Here is a 22,804-nt window from a genome sequence, read left to right as displayed (position 1 = left end):
TTCCCGGAGGCTCCATGGGGAGGTATGGGGTGATTTGGGGGGGGGTCTGTTTTAGTCCCAGTGCACAGCTGGGTGTGTTGGGCAAATCAACCTCAGTTTTCCCAAAGGCCTAAGGTGTGAGGTGGAGGCAGGGGCCCTAGTTTCTGAAATAGGGGAAGGGCCGTTCCCTTTACGGGGAGGCCTGCGTCCCTAGGGGAGACTTGAAGGCCTGGGAGCCCCAGCGACCAACGCCGTCTGAGATGGAGAAGGAGACCTAGAAGGAGCATTTTCCTCCAAGGCCAGGATGGGACGAGCAGCTGAGTTCTGGGGTCCCTTCTGGCTGTCTTCTGGGTGCTGCTGCTGGAGACAGATGCCCCGAGCCCTTTGGGTCTTTCTACCGTGCTTTCCCCCCTTTCCCCCTCTTGTCAGTCTTCTGTTCACTTCACTGGTTCCCCAGCGAAGCCCAAGCTGACTGCTGGCCCCCACTGCCGCCTCTGGCCCTCCGCCTGTCTCTCTGTCTGTCTGTCTGTCCGTCCGTCTCTCTTCCTCGTCCGTTTCGGGCGGCTTTCTTGGGTCTCACTGGAGTTCCGCGTCTCTCTGGCGAGTGCTTCTGTCTACACGGCATCTACCTCTGTTTCCACTTTGTGTCTCGGGGCATTCCCCCTGGGCCTCGATCTCGCTGTTTTCCGGATCTCTCAGTATCTCTTCTCGGGCCCCCCCCCCCCCCCCCCGCACTCCGTCCCCGCCCCCGCCCCCGCGGTTTCCCAGGCCGGACGCCCCCGGCTCACCTGCTATTTGCATAGCGCCTTAAGAGTAGCCAGTGGCAGCGGGGCCGCGGGGAGAGGCTGCGCGGGAGGCCGAGCCTCACCCCGACCCGCCCGCCGCCGCTGCCGCCGCCGCTGCCGCCACCGCCGCCGCCGCCGCCGCCGGCGGCCGGGCCAGGAGGTGAGTCAGAGGGGGAGGAGGCTGCGGCGGCTGCACAGCAGCCCGGGCTAGTTCTCCTTTCGGGCCGGCCCCACTGCTCCCTGCTCTGCTCCTCTCTGGGCCGAGCGCGCCCCGCGCCCTGCCCCCCCCAGCGGAGCCGCCGCCGCCCGCCGCCCGCCGCCCGTCCGGGGCCGCAGGGGAGCCCCGGCGGCCAGAGGTAGGTCCCGGGGCGCCTTCGGAGGGGGAGCGGGGCGGGGGAGGGAGGGGCAGCAGTGGAAAGTGGGCACCGGCGGCGGCGAGGTGGGCAGGGGCGCCCCCGGGCACCCTGCCCGAAGCGCCCCGGCGCTGCCCCGCCCGCCGCCGCCGCCGCGCCACGAGCGCTGGCCCTGGGGGGGGGGAGAGGGACTGCAAGGCCGGCCAGCCCACCTGTGTCGGGGGGGGGCCGCCGGGGGGAGCTCGGGGAGCAGCGCCGAACGGCCGGCCGGACGGCCCGACGGCCCGACCGACGGCCCGGAAAAGCCAGGCGCGGACCGCTCCAAGTGACTTTCCCCAGGTCCCACTCGACAGCCAGTGAGTAACCGGGGAATCCCGACCCGGGCAGGAGCCTCCCTCCCTGCCCGGCCTCTCCCCTCCTTCGGGGAAGCCCTTCCCCGACAGCCAAAGCGGGGGACCGGCGGAGAGCCCCTCCCCCACCCCAAGCGACCGTCTCAAAATCCCAGTCTCCTAAATTGCACTGAGTGGGGGGGGGGGGAGCAGGCCTAAGTTGGGGTACGGGAAAAGGTCTGAAATATAAGGTGAGCCGAAAGTGGGGGGCGCGGCTCAAGTGTTGGGGCAGCCGAAAACGGGGGGATACAGCTGAAGTGTACGCTGTCCTGAAAGTGAGGGAGCACAACCGAAATGCACTGGGAGCCTCAAACGGGAGGGGGGGGGCAGAACCGAAATGCACGAGGAGCCGAAAACGGGGGGGGGGGGCAGAACCGAAATGCATGGGGAGACGAAAACGGGAGGGGGGGAACCTAAATGCACGAGGACCGAAAACGGGGGGGGGGGGCAGAGTCGAAATGCACGAGGAGCCGAAAACGGGAGGGGCCAGAACCGAAATGCATGGGGAGACGAAAACGGGAGGGGGGGAACCGAAATGCACGAGGACCGAAAACGGGTGGGGGGGGAACCGAAATGCACGAGGACCCGAAAACGGGAGGGGGGAGAACCGAAATGCACGAGGACCCGAAAACGGGGGGGGGAACCGAAATGCACGAGGAGCCGAAAACGGGGGGGGGGCAGAGCCGAAATGCACGGGGAGGCGAGGAACCGAAATGCACGGGGAGCCGAAACGGGGGGGGGGGGGCAGAACCGAAATGCACGGGGAGGCGAAAACGGGAGCGGGGCAGAACCGAGATGTACAAGGAGCCAAAAATGGGGGGAGTTGAGCTGGTGTATGGGGAGCCGAAATGGGGGCGTCGAACTGAAATGTATGGGGAGCCAAAAATGGGGGGAGTTGAGCCAAACCATAGGGTGACCCAAAATGGATGGGGGGAGTCGAGCTCACATGTAGGGGGAAGAGAACTCAAAGGTACAGTGAGTCCAAAACGGGAGCAGCACTGAAATACAGGGTGAGTCAAAGGTGGGGGAAGCAGGTCTGCATTGAGGGAGGCCTGAGACAGAGGGCGCACCTAAGTGTGCAGCGACCCTAAGATGCAGGAAAGACCCGAAATTGAGAGTGGACCTGAACTGCGGGAGGGGGCAAGTCCAAGTTGGAAAGAAACGGCAGTGCACTAGAGGGGCAGGTCGAAAACGGGGGAACAAGGCCCAACTGAAGGGGGGTCTGACCTGACCGTGGGCCTGACCTTGCGGGAGCAGCTCGGAGCTGAACGGGCGTCTGCCTGGCTTGGGGGGGCCGTTGGCCACTCGAGCTGAAGCTGGCCGAGAGAACTTGGGTTCTCAGCGAGCAGGTGACTACTTCAGTACTACACTTACCCTCTAAACCCTTCCAAGACGAGGGAGGGGAACCCTGAAATTAGAAAAAGGAAAAGCGTCCAGAGGCCCCCCCCAAAAGGCCAGTAGTTGGGGCTGCACTTAAGTGGGGCTCTTAGACTTTAGCCAACTGGGCAGCATTTTACAGGGCCAGAAACTAAGGCTGAATGAAGGAGGGCTGTAGTTCGTGGCTGAGCCATTTGGAGCCCCAGAAACCTTTCTTGCTTCTCCTCTTCAGTCCTTAGGTTTCTGCCCCCCCCCCCTCCCCCGCCCTCTACAGGTGACAGCCTTGCCCCTTCCCCAGGTCTTGCCTCTACGCCACTTCAGCAGACTCCCCCCTTCCACCCGGCAGCAACCTGCACACTCCCCCCACAGCCCCCCACTCAACACTACTCCCCCTAGACCTGCCCACTGGATTTGGGCCCAAGACAAGAGGCCGGGCTCATCCTGAAGCTTCTCCTGGTTAATGTTTGACAGTTCGCTGTGGCTAATCATTTTAATTAGCTCTTAAAGTGGGGAGGAACAGTTAACCTTGGACTCCTAGATTCCAGGCTGAAAGGGCCTCGGGTTGGGGGGGGGGGCAGAGAGGCGCTCCCCCCAACTCCCATTTCTCCTGCCCAGGGTCCCAGTCATTCTGTTCTCAGGCATCCTCATTTAGGGGCAGGCTCCTAGGCACTGCCCCCTGGGCCAAGTGCTGCTGAAGCAAGGGGCCCTGGGGACTCCGGCTGAGAAGGGAGCCCAGAAATCCTTGCCCTCAGGAAGCCCTGGCTAGCTTCGGAATGGGAGGATCACAGCAACCTAGACACGACTCATGCCCGAGTCCCAGGGCCTTCTGCCTGGGAGAGATCCGGCAGGATGAGGTAGCCATCAGCAGTCCTGCCCTCAGGCTGCTTCCCGTTCCATTGGGGTCGGAGCTAGAAGTCCTGCCCTCAGGGCACCTCCCACTTGATTGGGGGAATTCCCTCCCCCACATGCTAGCAGGGCCCCACACTTTGCCCTGAGAGAGGCCCCTTCCCAGGCTGCCCTCCCTCCCTAGCCCCCCCCCCAGGCTGCCCTCAGGAAGCCAGTTGGGTAGGCTGAAGACCAGCCACCCAAGCCCACAGTTCTAGCTCCAAATATATGTGAACTGGGTCCAGAAATCACCCAGACTGCTCCAGGGCCCAAATGTCCCATGAGCCCAGTGCAGTTGAGGCCGTAGGGCTTTGCAGCCTCCCTGGCTGGGGCTGGGGCTGGGGCTGGGGCTGGGGCTGGGGCTGGGGCTGGGGCTGGGGGAGATTTCTCCTGGGTTCAGGCTGCAGCTTTTAGGCCGCCCTGACCTGCTGGGAGCTGAAGGAGTGGCTTGTTTGCAGCTATGTCTGGCATTCCCCCCATGAAGGCCTTGTGTTTGCTCGGCTGCTCCAGCAATTAGCATCCACCCCTGAGCAGGCAGGGGCCCAGCCCTGGGCCTCTCACCCTGGCTGGCTGCTGCGGTTTGAGCCCTGGGCCTCTCACCCCGGCTGACTGAGTTGCCTGCTGGGACTAGGAAAAAGGGCTGTCTAAAGCTAGGAAGGATCCTGGAGAGAAGATAAACTAACTCCTTTATTTTACAAATGGGGAAACTGAGTCCTGGAGGGCTTTCCAACGGAATTTCCTGAGCTGGGAGTAAGAATAGATTTCTTAGACACTTCCTCCTCCCCCTAGCCCTCTCCCTAGGGGCTCCCTCCTTGTCTCCCCCCCCACTCATCACCCCAGGAAGGTACAGTAAGAATCCATCCATCCCCACTAAGACAAACAGAATAGACGGTACAGTGACGTGCACTCCCCCGGCCACACAGACACCAAAGTTGAGGGAGGGGGACTCTTCTGACCCCGGGCCTGAGCTCCCACAGACAGACAGGTAAACCGGCTCCCCGATCCCTGACTGTTTGAGGATTGGCTTGAGTATTTTTGCGGCCCCCTCCCCTTCTCCAACCCCTTTTACCATGGCCTAGGTCTGCTGTGCCCCCATTCTCAGAGCAAGCCAATTAGAATGCTTGGAGGGGAGGAGGGGCAGGTTTCCACACCAAAAAAAGAAGCCTCTTAGGCTTTCAGAGATGAAGACAAGAGGGGACAGAATCAACAGTCTGAAAAAAATCCCAAGGTGCCTGGAGAGGGGAGTCCGGGTTTGGGGCCAATTAAAACCCCAACCGGCCTACTTTACTGAATGGGCAATTATAACATCTATGGAGCTCCTTACCTCCAAGAGACAATCCAGGCTAAAATCCAGAAGCAGTTTCCTAAGAGGCCTCAATAAATTCATGGAGGACAGACTGAGTTGTCTGGAAGGGTGACGGGACCCCCCCCTTCTGCAGGGTACCCCAAGCAAAGACAATGGCACAGTCCTGGGCCCAGGGAGATTTGAGGGACTCCTGCTTTTTCTGCTTCTTTCCTGGCAAATGAGCCTGAGTTCAGATCCTAGCCCTGTCACTTGCTATCTGTGTGTCCTAGGAAACATTTCTGGGCCTCAACTTCTTCCTTCCTCCTTAAAATGAGGGATTGAGACTAGCTACCTTCTGAAATACCGCCCCCCCCCCCCCCCCCCCCCCGCGTAAATCAGTGATCTGAGGGTCTGGGGGTTTTGGTACAGAAAAGGGAATATTCTTTTTTTTTAAGGTTTTTGCAAGGCAAATGGGGTCCAGTGGCTTGCCCAAGGCCACACAGCTAGGCCATTATTAAGTGTCTGAGGTCAAATTTGAACCCAGGTCCTCCTGACTCCAAGGCTGGTGCTTTATCCACTACCTCACCTAGCCGCCCCTTTTTTTAAAATTTTTTTTTAGGTTTTTTTTTTTGCAAGGCAAACAGGGTTAAGTGGCTTGCCCAAGGCCACACAGCTAGGTCATTATTAAGTGTCTAAGTTCAGATTTGAACTCAGGTCTTCTTGATTCCAGGCTGTACTATGCACTGTACCACCCAGCTGCTCTTATCTCAGAGATCATTTAGTCTAATTTCCTATTACAGAGAAGGAAATTGAGGCCTGGAGAGGTTATGGCCTATCCAATGTCACATAAAATAGACCTAGAGCTGGAAGGGGTTCTAGAGGCAGTCTAGTCCCATCCCTTCACTTTATTTTTTATATTTTTTTTAGGTTTTTGCAAGGCAAATGGGGTTAAGTGGCTTACCCAAGGCCACACAGCTAGGTCATTATGAAGTGTCTGAGGTCAGATTTGAACCCAGGTACTCCTGACTCCAGGGCCGGTGCTTTATCCACTGCACCACCTAGCCACCCCCCATCCCTTCACTTTAAAGAGGAAATAACTGAGGCTCACAGAGAAGTGACTTGCTCAAGGTCTCACAGTTGAGGAAGTTGTGCTTCTCCAGTGTTGTGGTCATGACACTACACACTCCTTAATAACTTTGAGGAATATTCCCTTTTCTGTGGCGGCTAGGTGGTGCAGTGGATAGAGCACTGGCCCTGGAGTCAGGAGTACTCAAATCTGGCCTCAGACACTTCATAATAACCTAGTTGTGTGGCCTTGGGCAAGCCACTTGACCTCATTTGCCTTCCAAAAACCTAAAAAAAGTAAAAAATAAAGTGAAGGGATGGGACTAGACTGCCTCTAGAACCCCTTCCAGCTCTAGATCCATTTTATGTTATATTGGATAGGCCATAACCTCTCCAGGCCTCAATTTCCTTCTCTGTAATAGGAAATTAGACTAAATGTTCTCTGAGCTAAGAGCAGCTGGGTGGTACAGTGCACAGTACAGCCTGGAATCAAGAAGACCTGAGTTCAAATCCGACCTCAGACACTTAGTAGCTGTGTAATCCTGGCTAAATCACTTCACCCCTGTTTGCCATTTTCTTCTGGAAAAGGCAATGATAAGGCAGTTAGGGGTATGGTGGATAGAGCACCAGCTCTGGAGTCAGGAGGACTGCTCCTGAGTCAGTAGCAAGTGAGAAAGGTCGGAGATCCATAGAGTTTACTAAGGGCAATCTTAGTTCCACCTTTTCCCTTTCTTAGAAGAGGAAAGCTAAGACCCAGGGGAAGGACTTGTTTGAGAGCACATAAGTGACGAGTGGGTTATTCAGCTTATTAATAGCTTATTCAGTACTGGATCTGAACCAGTACTTTTTTCCCAAACCAGGAGAGCCTTGGAGCCCCTTGATATACCCATTTGTTTTTTTGGGTTTTTTTTTTAGATTTTTGCAAGGCAAATGGGGTTAAGTGGATTGCCCAAGGCCACACAGCTAGGGAATTATTTCCAGGGCCGATGCTTTATCCACTGCACCATGTTCTTTTATTTTTTTTAATAAAGATTTTATTTATTTTTAGTTTTACAATTTCCCCCCAATCTTACTTCCCTCCCCCCACCCTACCCATTTGTTCTCGACAGTCATTGCTAGATCGTATTACATTGGAGAAGCTTTACAGCTTAGACAGCATCTGGTTTTGGCCTCTTGGTTCCCAAATTTCCTAGCCATAAGGCCCTGGCCAGAGTTTCTTCCTCCTGATGAACCTGTTTCCTTACCTGTAAAAGAGGAATCATGCTTGCATTCGTGTCAGGAAGAAAGTGCTTTGTAAATGGTAAAGGAGCTGCTAGTATCTTCTCTGTTTTTGGAGGCAGGAGGTAGACAGGCACCCAGAAAGTGGAAGGAATATTTAATAGCCTGTTGAACTGCAGAGTAGTTGTCTACGGAGGAGTGAGAACCCAAGAGCTTCCATCTCTTTCCTCTTCCTCATTCCATCATTTTCATCAAGGCTTCCATCTTTGTCCCCTCATCTTCCCCTTTGTTGTTCTCATCATTGTCATCGTTATTATTAAATGAGACAGACTCTCAGCAGACAGACATTATTTTTCCAAGAATCAGTTACTCCTGGGAACCATTGAGCAAAGCTAGGAGGCAACTGGCATTTCACCCATACCTTATTCCTCCCATTTCTGGGCTAGCCCTGGCAAGGCCCAGGGCCTACTTGAGTGGAAAGAGCACTGGTTTGGGAGGTAGAAGAACCTGACTGGGATCCTGAGACTTCTCCTCTCTGCCTTTCACTACTCTCTAAAATGAAGGGGTTCAGCCCAGTGATCTCTGAGATCCCTTGTAGCTTTGGCATTCTGGGTTCCAGCAGTCTTCACCCAGAGTGACCCCAAAGGGGGGACTAAGACTAGACTTGGCTCAGTGAATAGAGTGCTACAGATTGAAATTCAGACAGGCTCTAACCTCAGATTCTTAGTAACTGGGATCCTGGGCGAGTTACTTAACATCTGGGGCAGCTAGGTGGCATGGTGGATAGAGCACTGGTCCTAGAGTCGGGAATACCTGAGTTCAAATGTGGCAGACACATTTGGGTCTAGCTGTGTGACCTCAGGCAAGTCACTAAACCCCAATGCCTTGCCAAAAAATCCCCCCCACAAGTTACTTAACTTCTGTTTGCCTCAGTTTCCTCATTTGTAAGATGAAGATAATAATAATGCCCAGGATCTCATTGTGTGGATCAAGTGAAGTAACAGAAAGTACCCTAAAAGAGCTTTACCCACATGCTAGCTATTATGATTTTGTGTATTGTTAAGACTCCAATTTCAAACTATTGCCAATAAATCAGTCTGGGGATAGCTTGGGTATTCCATCTGTTCCTCGAGTGGAACTTTGAGGTCAACCTGAGAATAATAAGCTGAGTCTCTCTAGGGCCCCAAGAGAACTAACTTGGAAATGTGCTGAGCTCTTTGGACCAGTATTTTTTTAAATTAATTAATTAATTATTCTAACTACATGCATACATTGTTTTCAACAGTCTTTTTTTTTAGTTTTTTTTTTTTTTGCAAAGCAAATGGGGTTAAGTGGTTTGCCCAAGGCCACACAGCTAGGTAATTAGTAAGTGACTGAGGTCGGATTTGAACTCAGGTCCTCCTGACTCCAGGGCCGGTGCTCTATCCACTGCATCACCTAGCCACCCCAACAGTCTTTTTTTGTAAGATAAGTTTCACATTTTTCTCCCTCCCTCCTTTCTCTTCCCTGTCCCCTTCCCCTGACAGCAAACGCTCTGGCATAGGATATACATGTATAACTGTATTAAGCATACTTCTCCTTGAACTAGTCTTGATATTCTGGCTTCCTCTTTAGTCCCAACTCAGTCTCCTAGAACAGAGATGAGTTGCAGGGGACAGACGGGAGACTGGGCAATGAATCTCCTGAATTCATGACCTGGAACATCTGCCCAAGGTCCTAGGGGAAAACCCGCCCTTTTCCCAGAATGCCCTTGACCTCTTTCCAGTGGCCTCTCCTCCTGAACAAGGGCCAAGCCAGCTGCTCAGTTGTTCAGCTGACCTGGAATGGTCTGTCTACTGGGTGACCCACCTGATTAGGCACCAACGTTCCCCGAGTCCCACTCTTTTATTCTTTTTTTTTTAAGTTTTTTTGCAAGGCCAATGGGGTTAAGTGGCTTGCCCAAGGCCACACAGCTAGGTCATTATTCCGTATCTGAGACAGAATTTGAACTCGGGTCCTCCTGACTCCGGGGCCCAGAGCTCTATCCACTGGGCCACCTAGCTTCCCCAAGAGTCCCACTCTTTTAAGCAAAGAAAGACAGACCTGGCCTCTACTCCTGAGAATTTGAAACCAGTGGCAAAAACTGGGGCAAGGCAGCTCCACAGCAGATCAAGAGCTAACATGCCAGATGGCCCTTGGAGGAAAACAATATTTACATCACGTATGGAGCTTAATGTTTGTGGTTTAAATGATGGTGCGGGTCAGGGAGGAGAGGGACTGGAAAAAGGCCACTCTATCGCCTGTGTTGTTTTTATTGGAGAAGGCTTCTGGGAGTAGGTGGGTGGCCCCAGTGAAGGAGAAAAGAGACTTCAGGGCAAGGATATGAGGACATTCCAGGTCAGAGATGATAAAGTCTCCAAGGGCATATTGAATTAACAACCATTTATCAAAAGCCTACTATGTGCAAAACCCTGGATATCATGCAGCTTCAAATAAGTGAAAGGGTTCTACCCTAACAGAACTCACAGTCCATGGGAGCAGGGGAGGAGAACTGGAAACACACAGGTAATGTTAATAGTTTGGTCTATCCTATCTGGATATTTTTTGCAAAGGTCCAGCTCACCAGTCATCTGAGTCTTATTATCCGAAGTAGACATAGGAGAACTAACCAACACCCAGGCCTTTTAAGAGCCTTCTTTCTAGACTTTTGCCCTGATTCTTGGGAGAAAATAATGGCTGGTACTATGCTGCCACTCACCTTCATGATGGGTCTTCCCATCACTCTTCAGGTGACTCGGTATTGTGACTCTCCATGGATTATGACATTCCGGAAGGCAGCTTGGGGTCACCACTTCCAAATAACTGAAATCCACACTGTCATATAATAAGTGGACTAGGAAGCTATGATCTCTTCCAGGTTCACAACCTTGGGCTTATCTTTGATTATTCCCTTTTACCTATCTCACCTCTTCTATCTAAGCAATCATTGAGTCTTCTCAGTTGCACGTTTGCAGTATCTTTTAAATTCAGCCCCTTCTCTCTAGTCTCATTTCCCCACTCACTTAGTAGAGGCCACCTAGTTACTACCTAAACTGCAGCAGTAGGCTCCTAACAGAGCTTCCTGCCTCTATGTTCTCCACCATCCAATCTCCAGAGTATCTTTTATTGTAGATAGATCTGGTCATGTCACTCCCTCACTCAAAAATTGCCAGTGGGGAGGCGGCTAGGTGGCACAGTGGATAGAGCACGGTCCTGGAGTCAGGAGGACCTGGGTTCAAATCTGGCCTCAGACACTTAATAATTACCTAGCTGTGTGGACTTGGGCAAGCCACTTAACCCCATTTGCCTTGCAAAAAAAAACAAACCTAAAAAAAAATTACCAGCGGCAGGCTCTCTATTACCTATCTAGCAAAAGTTCACCCATCCCTGCCAGGTACCCTAAACCTAATTCTAAGGCTCTAACTATACAGCACAGATGGAAGATTACTAGAGAGAGCAGAGGAGTGAGAATCATACAAAAGAGGCATAGAGAGACTGGGATAAGAAGAGAAACTGAAGCAGGGACAGAGGCAGAGACATAGTGATACACAGAGAAACATAGATGGAGAAAAAGAGAGACAGAAAAGTGGAGGGAAGAAGAGGCTGGGTGTAAAATAGGGTGAGACATCTCACCAAGAGGATCTACTTTTTTTCTGCCAAACACACCCTCTGGTTTCCTCTTTCCATACCTTTGATCAAGCAGTTCACTATTCCCATAATGCCTTTTCAACCACTTTTCACCTGGTGAATTCCTCCCTACTTTTTCAGACTCAACTCAAACTACCTTCTCCAGAGAGCCTTGGCTACTTTCTGGGCTTTGGGCTTTCTAGGGCTAAAGATGCTTTAACCTCTCCAGGTCTCTAGTTCCTTATTCCTGAAAAGGGGACCTATTCTGAAGTAGGTCCTTTATGGCTGTTGTAGGTGGATTAGCTTAGTCCTAGGCTCCCATTGGACTGGATACTCCATGAGGGCAGGGCCCTTATCTTATCTAAACATTGGCTCTCCACCACTGCCCACTGAAAGGCTGTGGGCTTGGCTTAATAAATTAATAAATGGAGGTAGACAGACAGATAGGTAGGCAGACAGGAGAACAAGTGAATAAGTGAGGAAATGAACAGTTTTGAAAAAGGTTGAATGTTGCAAGAGGTTGTTGGGAGGAGACGGGAGATAGATGAGAGATCCTCTCCCAGCTTCCCAAACTGCCCCTCCAGTAGGCTCCCAGCTTAGGAGGGCCTGTTCTTCTACCCAGATATCCCAGTCCTCCATAAATTTATCCACACCTTTGGGGTGGATAACCCAGATTCTTCTTTTTTTTTTTTAGGTTGGTTTTTTTTTTGGGGGGGCAAGGCAAATGGAGTTAAGTGGCTTGCCCAAGGCCACACAGCTAGGTAATTAGTAAGTGTCTGAGGTCAGATTTGAACTCAGGTACTCCTCATTCCAGGGCCAGTGCTCTATCCACTGCGCCATCTAGCCCCCCCCCCCCAGATTCTTTCTTGCAGAGAGGAAATTCCCTAGATCTCTTAGAGATCACTCTATGGAGTATGCCACCTATTAGTGATTCCTTCTCCTGCCACTTGGTGATTTTTTTATACCCATTGACGGACCTGCCCTCCCCTGATTAGGCCAAAGAGACAGATGTCAGTCTCTTTTTTTGTGACTGTGTTTCTAAGTACCCATAGCTCACCCTCTTCCCCAGATCATTGGAGTTGGCCTTTTCAGAGAACCATGGAATGCCAAACCTACAAAAGATCTTAATTTTTAATTTTTTTATTTAATGCAATGGAGTTAAGTAGCTTGCCCAAGGCCACACAGCTAGAGGTAATTATTAAATGTCTGAGGCCACATTTGAACTTGGGTCCTCTTGACTCCAGGGCCGGTGCTCTATCCACTGCACCACCTAGCTGCCCCCTGGAAAAGATCTTAGAATCTAGTCTAGTTCCTTCTTGTTTCAGATGGAGAAAATTGGCCTAGAAAGTGATAGAACGAAAATTCCATAAGAACCAAGACTAGCTCTCTTTTTTGTCCTTAGAGCCTGTTTTAGCTGCCTCATGAATGCTTGCTGATACTAATTGTAGGAGGTGTCCCAAGATTACAGACCCTTGGTGCACTAGCAACAGCTGATGTCTATTTAGCCCTTTGAGAGTTTGCAAGACATGTCATATCTTCTGTGAATTTCCTAGATGCTATTGGTATTTTTATCCTCATTTTATAGAGGCAAGAGGCTGACTTGTCCATGACCACACAGCTAGTGTGATCAAAGGCAGGAGAGGGCCATGCTTTCTGTGAGATGCCTGGCCCGTTTTTGTTGCTGTTCAGGAGAGGTTTCTCTAGATTCCTGAGTGGGTTGGATTAAAACCTTGTGGCCAGAGAAGATCTATCTCAATGGGAAGAAACATGGGTAAACTCTTTGGCCATCTGATCCCTTTGCTCATTTCTGTCTTCTAGACACTAAGAGAAATCCCCTGGGTTGGACCTGGAGATAGGATAACTCATGGGAGGAGGGACTGAATCTCATTGATGGAGGGAGAACTAGACAAGGAAACTCCCTTTAACGATACAAGTCTTTACCTTCTCTACAATTTATTGTCTTAGAGGGATTAAATGTGGGCCTTGAGAGACTTAGTAACTTCCCCAGTCACAGTCAGTATTTGTCAAATCAGAACTTGATCTCATATCTTCCTGACTCTTTTTTTTGGGGGGGGGGGCTTTTTGCAAGGCAAATGGGGTAAAGTGGCTTGCCCAACGCCACACGGCTAGGTCATTATGAAGTGTCAGAGACCGGGTTTGAACCCAAGTACTCCTGACTCCAGGGCCGGTGCTCTATCCACTGCGCCACCTAGCCACCCATCTTCCCGACTCTTAAGGCTGCCTCTATCCGTTATGCCATACTGCCTCTCAGAACAGCTCATAGGATTAGAGATTCAAGGGATCTTAAAGACCATTGAACCCAACACCCTCTTTTCTGTGAAGAAGGGAACTGAAGTTCCCCAGGGTCACACAGTTAAGACTCTGGACAAGACGTGGACCTAGTGTTCTTGACTCCAAGTCCAGTGTCTTACCTACTATACCCATATTGCTTCTGAGAGAATAGCAGAGCTACAAGGGATCTTCAAGAACATATGTAGTCCTAGGGGGCAGCTAGGTGGCGCAGTGGATAGAGCAGTGGCCCTGGAGTCAGGAAGACCTGGGTTCAAATTTGGTCTCAGACACTTCATAATGACCTAGCCGTGTGGCCTTGGGCAAGCCACTTAACCCCATTGCCTTGCAAAAAAACTGAAAAAACCCCCGAACATATGTAGTCCAAACCACTTGTTTAACAAGAGGGGAAACTGAGGCCCAGAGAAGTCCTACAGTCATTAAGTAGCAGAGCCAAGCCCAATGCCCACCCTTATAACTGGACCACAGGCCCACTCTACTACAACACATTCGTGGGGTTCTGATCCAATCATATGGGAAAATTCAGATCCAGACCTGTCGGGAACCAGATTCAACAGCCAGACCACCATTCTGGGCCCTTCTCCCTGGTCTCTGAATTTGCACATGTATGTGCTCCTTGTACCAGAGTCAGATGACCTCAACACAACAAGCACGCTCAGGCCTGTTTCATGTGCTAGTCCTGACCTCAGGGAGTCCACAATCTATCTGCATCCACTTGAGATAGAGAGCCACTGAAGTCACACTGGGGTGGGGAGTGGGTGCCAGTTGTAGGGGGCCTGACAAGGAACCCTCACTTTCTTTTTTTTATAGAATTATGGATTTATTTTTTTAAGTGGAAATAGTATGCTTGGGGTGGCTAGGTGGCGTAGTGGATAAAGCACCGGCCCTGGAGTCAGGAGTAGCTGGGTTCAAATCCAGTAGACACTTAATAATTACCTAGCTGTGTGGCCTTGGGCAAGCCACTTAACCCTGTTTGCCTTACAAAAACCTTAAAAAAAAAAGAAAAGAAAAGAAAAAGAAAATAGTATGCTTTATTCTGCATTCAGATGACTCCAGAGTTCTTTCTTTGGATATGGATGGTATTTTCCATTGAGAGCCTTTTGGAATTGCAAGTACACTCTTTACATTAGTCCTATCACCAGCTGTGACCCCTTCGTACCCTTATGGCCTTATACCTCCGTATAATCCTGCTCCCATAGGGGTAAGGCCTGATAGAACATGGGATATGCTACAGGGAATATGAGATCTTGAGTTCAAATCCTGGGCTCTACCACTCGTACTTTTTTTTTTCTAGATAGCTTCTTTTTTCCATTAACATTTTGTTTTCCAGTTATATACAATGGTAGTTTTTTTTTTTTAGGATTTTTTTGCAAGGCAAACGGGGTTAAGTGACTTCCCCAAGGCCACACAGCTAAGGTAATTATTAAGTGTCTGAGGCCGGATTTGAACCCAGGTACTCCTGACTCCAGGGCCGGTGCTTTATCCACTATGCCACCTAGCCGCCCCAGTGGTAGTTTCTGCCTATCATTTTTTGTAAGGTTTTGAATATTTTCCCCCCACCCTTCCTTCCCTCCCCCCACAGAAGGCTGTCTGATAGTCTTTACATTATTTCTTTTCTTTTTTTTTTTTTGCAAGGCAGTGGGGTTACATGGCTTGCCCAAGGCCACACAGCTAGATAATTATTAAGTGTCTGAGGCCGGATTTGAACTCAGGTACTCCTGACTCCAAGGCCAGTGCTCTGGCCAGTGCTCTATCCACTGCGCCACCTAGCCGCCCCCATCTTTACATTATTTCAATGCTATACATTGATCAAAACTAAATGTGTTATAAGAGTAAACATGACCCCCCCCAAGAAGATGAGACACCTCAAGAATAGAAAGAGAAAAAAAATGTACTTCAGTCTGTGTTCAGATTCCAGTGGCTCTGTCTCTGGGCTGAGTTGCTTTCTTTATCATAACTCTTTTTCTTTTTCTTTTTTATGTTTTTGCAAGGCAAATGGGGTTAAGTGACTTGCCCAAGACCACACAGCTAGGTAATTATGAAGTGTCTGAGGTTGGATTTGAACTCAGGTCCTCCTGACTCCAGGGCCGGTGCTCTATCCACTACACCACCTAGCTGCCCCTCTTTATCTTAACTCCACCAGAGAAGTTGCTTCAATATTTTTCCCACAGTTGCTATTACTAGTTTTATCTCCACTCTATTCCTCCCCACTCTCATTTCTTCTATTCTCTCTCTCTCTCTCTCTCTCTCTCTCTCTCTCTCTCTCTCTCTCTCTCTCTCTCTCTCCTTTCATCCTGGCCCTGTCCAAAAGTGTGTTGTATCTGAGTCACTCTCCCTCAATCTTCCCTCTCTTTTATCACCTATTCCCCCCTTCCCTTCCCCCATGCCACCTTATTCTATCCCTTTCTTCTCATTTTTCTCTAGGGTAAGATAGATTTCCTCACCCTATTAAGTGTGTATGTTATTTCCTCTCTGAGCCATTTCTAATGAGAATGAAGGCTCACTCATTCCCCCCCTTGCCTTCCCCTGTTCCACTCCATTAAAAAGCTTTTTCTTGCCTCTTATGTGAAATTTCTTAGCTTCTTCTTCATCTCCTTTTCCTTCCTCTCAGTACTTTCCTTTATCACCCCTTGACTCCATCCTTTTACTATATTATACCATTATAATCAGCTCCTTCCTGTGCCCTGTCTATATAATGAAACCTTCTAACAACTCTTATGGGGGCAGCTAGGTGGCATGGTGGATAAAGCACCGGCCTTGGAGTCAGGAGTACCTGAGTTCAAATCCGGCCTCAGACACTTAATAATTCCCTAGCTGTGTGGCCTTGGGCAAGCCACTTAACCCCATTGTCTTGCAAAAACTAAAAAAAAAAACAAACCCAAAACAAAAAACACCTCTTATAAATGAGAAAGTTCATATGAGTTATCATTATCTTCTTCCCGTGCAGGAATACAAACAGTTCAACATCATCAAGTTCCTCATAGTTAGTTCCTCACTTCTACTCCCTCTATGGTTCATCAGTCCTGTACTTGGAGATCAAACTTTGTGTTCAGCTCTGGTTGTTTCATTAGGAAAGTTTGAAAGTCCCCTGTTTCATTGAAAGTCCATCTTTTCCCCTGAAAGAGGATGTTCAGTTTTGCTGGGTAGTTGATTCTCGGTTGTAAACCAAGATCTTTTGCCTTCTGGAATATCATGTTCCAATCCCTTGTAAGCCTTTAATGTAGATGCTGCCAGATCCTGTGTGATCCTGACTATGGAGCCTCAGTAATTGAATTGTTTGTTTCTGGCAGCTTTTAGAATTTTAATTTTCTCTTTGATTTGGGGATTTTGGAATTTGGCTATAATATTCCTGGAAGTTTTTCTTTTGAGATCTCTTTCAGGAGGTGACTGGTGAATTCTCTTCATTTCTATTTTACCCTCTGCTTCTAGGATCTCAGGGCAATTTTGCTGTATTATTTCTTGAAAAGTGAAGTCGAGGACGGCTAGGTGGCATAGTGGATAAAGCACCGGCCCTGGAGTCAGAAGTACCTGGGTTCAAATCCGGGCTCAGACACTTAATAATGACCTAGCTGTGTGGCCTTGAGCAAGCCACTTAACCGCATTTGCCTTGCAAAAAATAAAAAAAAAAGACAACAAAAAAACCTAAAAAAAAAAACTAAGAAAAATGAAGTCTAGGTTCTTCTCCTGATCCTGGCTTTGAGACAGCCCAGTAATTTTTTTTTTTTTTTTTTAGGTTTTTGCAAGGCAATGGGGTTAAATGGCTTGCCTAAGGCCACACAGCTAGGAAATCATTAAGTGTCTGAGCCCAGATTTGAACCCAGGTACTCCTGACTCCAAAACCGGTGCTTTATACACTATGCCACCTAGCCGCCCCCCCTTTTTTTTAGGTTTTCCGATAATTTTTAAATTATTTCTTCTGGATCTGTTTTTGAGATCAGTTGTTTTTCCAATGGGATATTTCACATTTTCTTCTAATTTTTGGCTTTTTGGAAGAGTTTTTGTTCTTCCTGATTTCTTGCAAAGTCATCAGCTTCCTTTAGTTTCATTCTGCATTTGAAGTAGTTATTTTCTTCAGAGAGCTTTTTTTTCTGCTTTTTAAAGCATTCTTCTCCTCATTTGCCTTTTGTTTTGCTTTTTCTATTAGGCCTAGACTGGTTTTTAACATATTATTTTCTTCAGGGTTTTTTTTTTTTGTATCTTTCACCAAAGCTGCTGATTTGGTTTTCATGATTTTTCTGCATCGCTCCCATTTCTCCTCCTAATTTTTCCTCCATCTCCCTTAATTGCTTTTGAAAGTCTTTTTTGAGCTCATCCATAGTCTAAGCCCATTTTCTATTTCTCTTGGAGGTTTTGGATATGGAAGCTTTGATTTTGTCATCATTTCATATGTGTTTTGATCTTCCATGGGTCTAAAGTAATTCTTTATGGTCAGATTCTTCTTTTTCTGTTGTTTACTTATTTCCTCAGCCTGAGACAGCACTTCCAAGGCTTTGGGATTTTGTTTTTTGGGACACCCCACTGGTTCCTTTATTCCTCCAAGGTCTTATGCTCTCTTGCCTGTGCTTTGATATGTAAATGCCCACCCCCCACTTCCCTCTGACCTGGAGCTGTAAGGAGGATCCTGCTATCTTAGTATGGAAGCCCAAACTGAAACCTGGATCTGAGTGTAGCCTAGCAGCAGAGTCTTACTCTGAGGGAGAGCAGAGAAATCTCTGCAGACTTCCCTTACTGTCTCTGGGGGTACAGGCTGCTTTCTCCAGATTCCCACTGCAGATTCTGCAGCTTGTGCTTCTCATTCCACACTCATTCTGGTGGAGCAGACTCTCTCACTGCCCCTTCAAGCTGTTGCTGGTGATCTCTGGGCTAGGCTGGGCTGCAGTGCGGCAGAAGCTTTTTTCCAACCCCTGGTCCTGGTGAAACACATCTTTCCCATGGAACTTCTAAGTTATCTTGGACTGGGAAAATGTGTCACCCAGTCTTTCTGTGGCTTCTGCCTCTCTAAATTTTGGCTAGAGTCATCATTTGTTGGTTTTGGGGGTTCCCTGGGGAAGGAGTTCCCGGGAAATGCTACCTTCATGCTACCATCCCTGAGCCCTCACTTTCTGATGGGGATATTAGCAAAGTTTCTCTAGGGGAGGTGGCGTTGGAGATGAAGATCTGAAGAGCTTGGGAGTGGTAGAGATGCTGTTCTAGGCAGGGGGCAAAGATAGTATTGGGTGAAGCAGTGATAGGAGCCAAAGGGGATCCAACATGGCTGTGATGGCTCAGGCAGAGCCAGGTCATGGAACTTATACAACTTCAACCAGGCCCATTTCAGACTTGGATAAGAGAGTCCCATCTTGACTCTCTTCTAGGACCTGAAGGTTTTTCTCTTGAAAGGGTCATTAGATTTGGCATTATAGGCTCCTGGCCACAGAAGGTAGAACTTGTGTCTGAGGTAGAATTCCCAGGTGGGAGAGACAGATTCAGACTCCCTCTAATCTAAGGAAAACCCTTCTGAGTCATATTCTGAGACAACTGCCCTAATGTGTCTTCTGACAAAATAAACTGAGGTCACTTTGAACTCAAAGATTCTTTTTTGTTTTGTTTTGTTTTTTTTGCAAGGCAAATGGAGCTAAATTATTTTTCTAAGGTCACATAGCTAGGTAATTATTAAGTGTCTGAGGCCGGTTTGAACTCAGGTTTCTCCTGGGTCCAGGGCTGGTGCTCTATCCAACACGCCACCTAGCTGCCCTGAACTCAAAGATTCTTAAGTTAGGCTTGAAGGGCTATGCTGAGGTCGTGAATGTGAACATATCTGCTTCAAGTAAGGGGTGGCTGAGGGTGGTGGTAGAATACATTTGTTCTGAGACTGGGAGAGTCGGAGGAAGAAGAGAGGTAACTTGGAGGATCCATCAAAGAATCTTTTCCTAATTATCCGTTGGAATGCATACTCCATGATTTCTCCTCCAGTGGACTCCACTCTTCCTCCCCCAGTGCCTGGCCTCCACTCTTCCTCCTCCAGTGCCTGGCCTCCACTCTTCCTCCCCCAATGCCTGGCCTCTAAGGGATCATTGGGGTGGGGAATAGAGCACTTTTTTTTATCGGTAGGGGAATTGTAAGATCTAGGGACACTTCTCCAGGTTCCTCTGGGATAAACTCCATTTACAATGTATATAGATCTTCTGTTTACTTGCTTACAAGTCGTCCCCCCTTAGATTTGAAGTTTCTGGAGGGCAAAGATTGTGATTTTGTGCCTTACTCTTTCCTCTCCCCAATGCTTAGCACATGGTATTAGCGTTTATTGAATAGCTGAGTGACTGACACTGCCCAGAACCAGGCTCAGACTCTGGTTCAGCAGTAATCATTCCTTATATTTCTCTGGAGCTTTCAGACTTGGTTCAAGTGTTTTCTTATACATTCTCTCTTATCAGAGAAGCTGTGTTGCCTAGTGGATGTCATTCAAATTCCTGAGAGGCTCAGGAAAGCCTCAGTTGGAATTCTATTTCAGGCACTTACTAGTTGGCTTCATTTTTCTGAGTCTCAGTTTTCTCATCTCTAAAATGGGAGGAAGCAGGTTGGCCTTGATGCCCCTTCAAGCTCTAACTTTGCAATGATCTTTCCAGTTACTTATCTCAATAAGAATATAAGTGCTTGCAGTGGGGATATGGAGTCCAAAAAACTGGTATGGTCCTCAGAGAACCCATAATATTTGTTTGGGAGGGGAGGTCAACATGTACATAGAGAAGTGAATAGGAGTAGTTTGAGGCAGGAGGGAATTTGGGGAGGGGAAGAGAGAAATCAGGGTAGACTTCCTGAAGGGGGTGTCTCATCAATTGAGTCTTTTTAAAATTTTATTTCATTTTATTTTTCCAATTAAAGGTTATGAAAGTTTTTCAACATTCATCCACATACATATTTATAAGTTATATAATTTTCTTCCACCCTCCCTTCTCCCTCTGTCCTCAGTGGTAAAGTCTAGTGAACATTGTACATGTGCATCTATGTTTAATATGTTTACACATTAGTTATTTTGTGTATGAGGAATAAGGACTATGGGAAAAGAAAGAAAATCATATCAAAGGAAGGAAAAGCAAGAGAAAATTTTAAAAAGTATTTATAGTATTCATTCAGATTCTGTGGGCTTTTGGGGTTTTTTTTTGTCTAGATATGGATGGCATTGTCCATAACAAGCTTATGTTATATTATGTCTCCCAAGATTGTCCTAGCTCTCTGAACTGCTGAGAGGAGCTGTATCCACTACAGTTGAGCAACTCACAATGTTGTTAATATGTACAGTGTTCTCTTGGTTCTGCTCCCTTCACTCAGCATCAGTTCCTATAATTCTTTTTCTTTTTTAGGATTTTGCAAGGCAATGGGGTTAAATGGCTTGCCCAAGGCCACACAGCTAGGTAATTATTAAGTGTCTGAGGCCGGATTTGAACTCAGGTCCTCCTAACTCCAGGGCCAGTGCTCTATCCATTGTTCCACCTAGCCATCCCACTATAATTCTTTCCATACTCCTCTAGAGCCTCACCATTCACGGTTTCTCATAAAATGATCGTACTCCAAGGCATTCATATACCATTGCTTGTTCAACCATTTCCCAATTTTATCAATTGACTCTTTTTTTTTAGGTTTTTGCAGGGCAAATGGCGTTAAGTAGCTTGCCCAAGGCCACACGGCCAGGTAATTAATTATTAAGTGTCTGAGACCGGATTTGAACCCAGGTACTCCTGACTCCAGGGCTGGTGCTCTATCCACTACGCCACCTTGCCGCCCCCTATCAATTGACTCTTAAAGAATGATAATGATTTCTGAGAGCATGAGATGGGGAGGAAATGCATATTCTAGATTTTGGAGGATACCTTTGGAAGGCATGGAGATGAGAGCGAGAATAGGAGTAGCTGGCAGGCCACTTTGGCTGGATGTGAAGAGGAAATATGTGAAATAAGTCTAGGATAGGTTGTAACCAGATTGTGAAGTGACATCAATACCAATCCCAAAGGGTTCTATTTTATTGTAAAAAGTGATAGAGAGGGGCGGCAAGGTGGCGTAGTGGATAGAGCACCAGGCCTGGAGTCAGGAGGACCTGAGTTCAAATTTGGCCTCAGACACTTGATAATTACCTAGCTGTGTGGCCTTGGGCAAGCCACTTAATCCCATTGCCTTACCAAAAAAAAAAGTGATAAGGAGCTACTGAGGACTTTTGTGGGGAGGGAGCAACATGATCAGACCTGTAACTTAGGTTATTATCTTGAGGAAAGGGAGAAATTATCCTGACAAGTATGTGGAGGATGGATTGAAGAGAGGATAGCCTAAAAGAAAAGAAATACATCAGGAATAGTCCATGTAAGAGATGATGAAGACCTCCTGAACTTCCCAAGAAATGTTAGAATCCTAGGCTTGGATTCTAGGGTTAACTAGGTGGTGAATAGAGCAGCAGCCTTAGAATCAAGAGGATCTGAGTTCAAATCCAGCCTCATACACTTATAGGCTGCAGGACCCAGGGCAAGTCACTTAACCTCAATTGCCTTCCTCCCTCCCCTCCAAAAACCCCCAAAGAAGGCTTGGCTCTGATAAGAGAGAGAAGAGAATGACTCTGAAGTGGGAAGCCTAGGTGACTAGGAGTCTCTGGTAACCTCAACAGCAACAGAGAAGTTCAAAGGAAGGTCCAGTTTAGAGGGGAGAAGAAGGAATTCCATTTTGGATTTAGTGAATCTGAGACACCCATAGGACATGCAGGTGGTAGTGTCAACAGCTTTGGCCATGCAAGCCTGAAATTCAAGAGTGACCAGGAAAAACCAGATATCTTATTGTCTGATCTTGTTTCCTCTTAGACTTCTTGTCTCTTCTTTAAGGATATGATTTCTCTCTCATCACGCTCAATTTGGATCAAGGTACAACATGGAAACAATGTAAAGACTGACAGATTGCTTCTGGCCGGGGGAGGGAAGTAAGATTTGGGGGGGGGGGGGGGGATTGTAAAACTTAAATATCTTTAATAAAAATAAATTTAAAAAAAGAGTGACCAGGACTGGCTACATAGATCTGACAGGCATCTGCATAAAGATGATGATTGGGGGCAGCTGGGTGGCTCAGTGGATAGAGCAACGGCCCTGAAGTCAGGAGTACCTGAGTTCAAATCCAGCCTCAGACAAGGCCATGTGGCCTTGGGCAAGTCACTTAACCCCATTTGCCTTGCAAAAACCTAAAAAAAAAGATGATGATTGAACTCATGAGAGCTGCTAAGATCACAATGTAAGAATATTTAGAGCAGAAGTTCTTAACCTGGGATCCATGGATCACAAAGGGATCCACAAGCTTGGAAGGGGGAATGGCAACTTTATTTTCATCCACCTTTAACTGAAATTTGGCACCTTAATCTTACATTATTTACAAATTTTCAAGTCCAAGGGGCTTCCTCGGGCTACTAAAGGTAGAAGGGAGAGAGGGAGAGAGTATCAGAAACAGAGGGGAAGAGAGAGAGAGAGAGAGAGAGAGAGAGAGAGAGAGAGAGAGAGAGAGAGAGAG

At 48.2% G+C, this 22,804-nt stretch overlaps 1 protein-coding gene across 1 annotated transcript in view; it reads left to right on the top strand.

Moving 5' to 3' along the window:
- Positions 1-1,078: 1,078 nt before the first annotated feature.
- Positions 1,079-22,804, top strand: part of ELF4 (E74 like ETS transcription factor 4) — a 69,449-nt gene continuing 47,723 nt past the window's right edge. Inside the window, exon 1 of the mRNA XM_074200219.1 lies at positions 1,079-1,120. The gene's annotated coding sequence lies outside the window, so the exon portion shown is untranslated. The remainder of the gene's footprint in view (positions 1,121-22,804) is intronic.

The sequence above is a fragment of the Macrotis lagotis genome, chromosome X (genome assembly GCF_037893015.1).
Source record: "Macrotis lagotis isolate mMagLag1 chromosome X, bilby.v1.9.chrom.fasta, whole genome shotgun sequence".
In the NCBI taxonomy this organism is placed as follows: Eukaryota; Metazoa; Chordata; class Mammalia; order Peramelemorphia; family Peramelidae; genus Macrotis; species Macrotis lagotis.
This window is presented reverse-complemented; position numbering and strand designations above follow the sequence as displayed.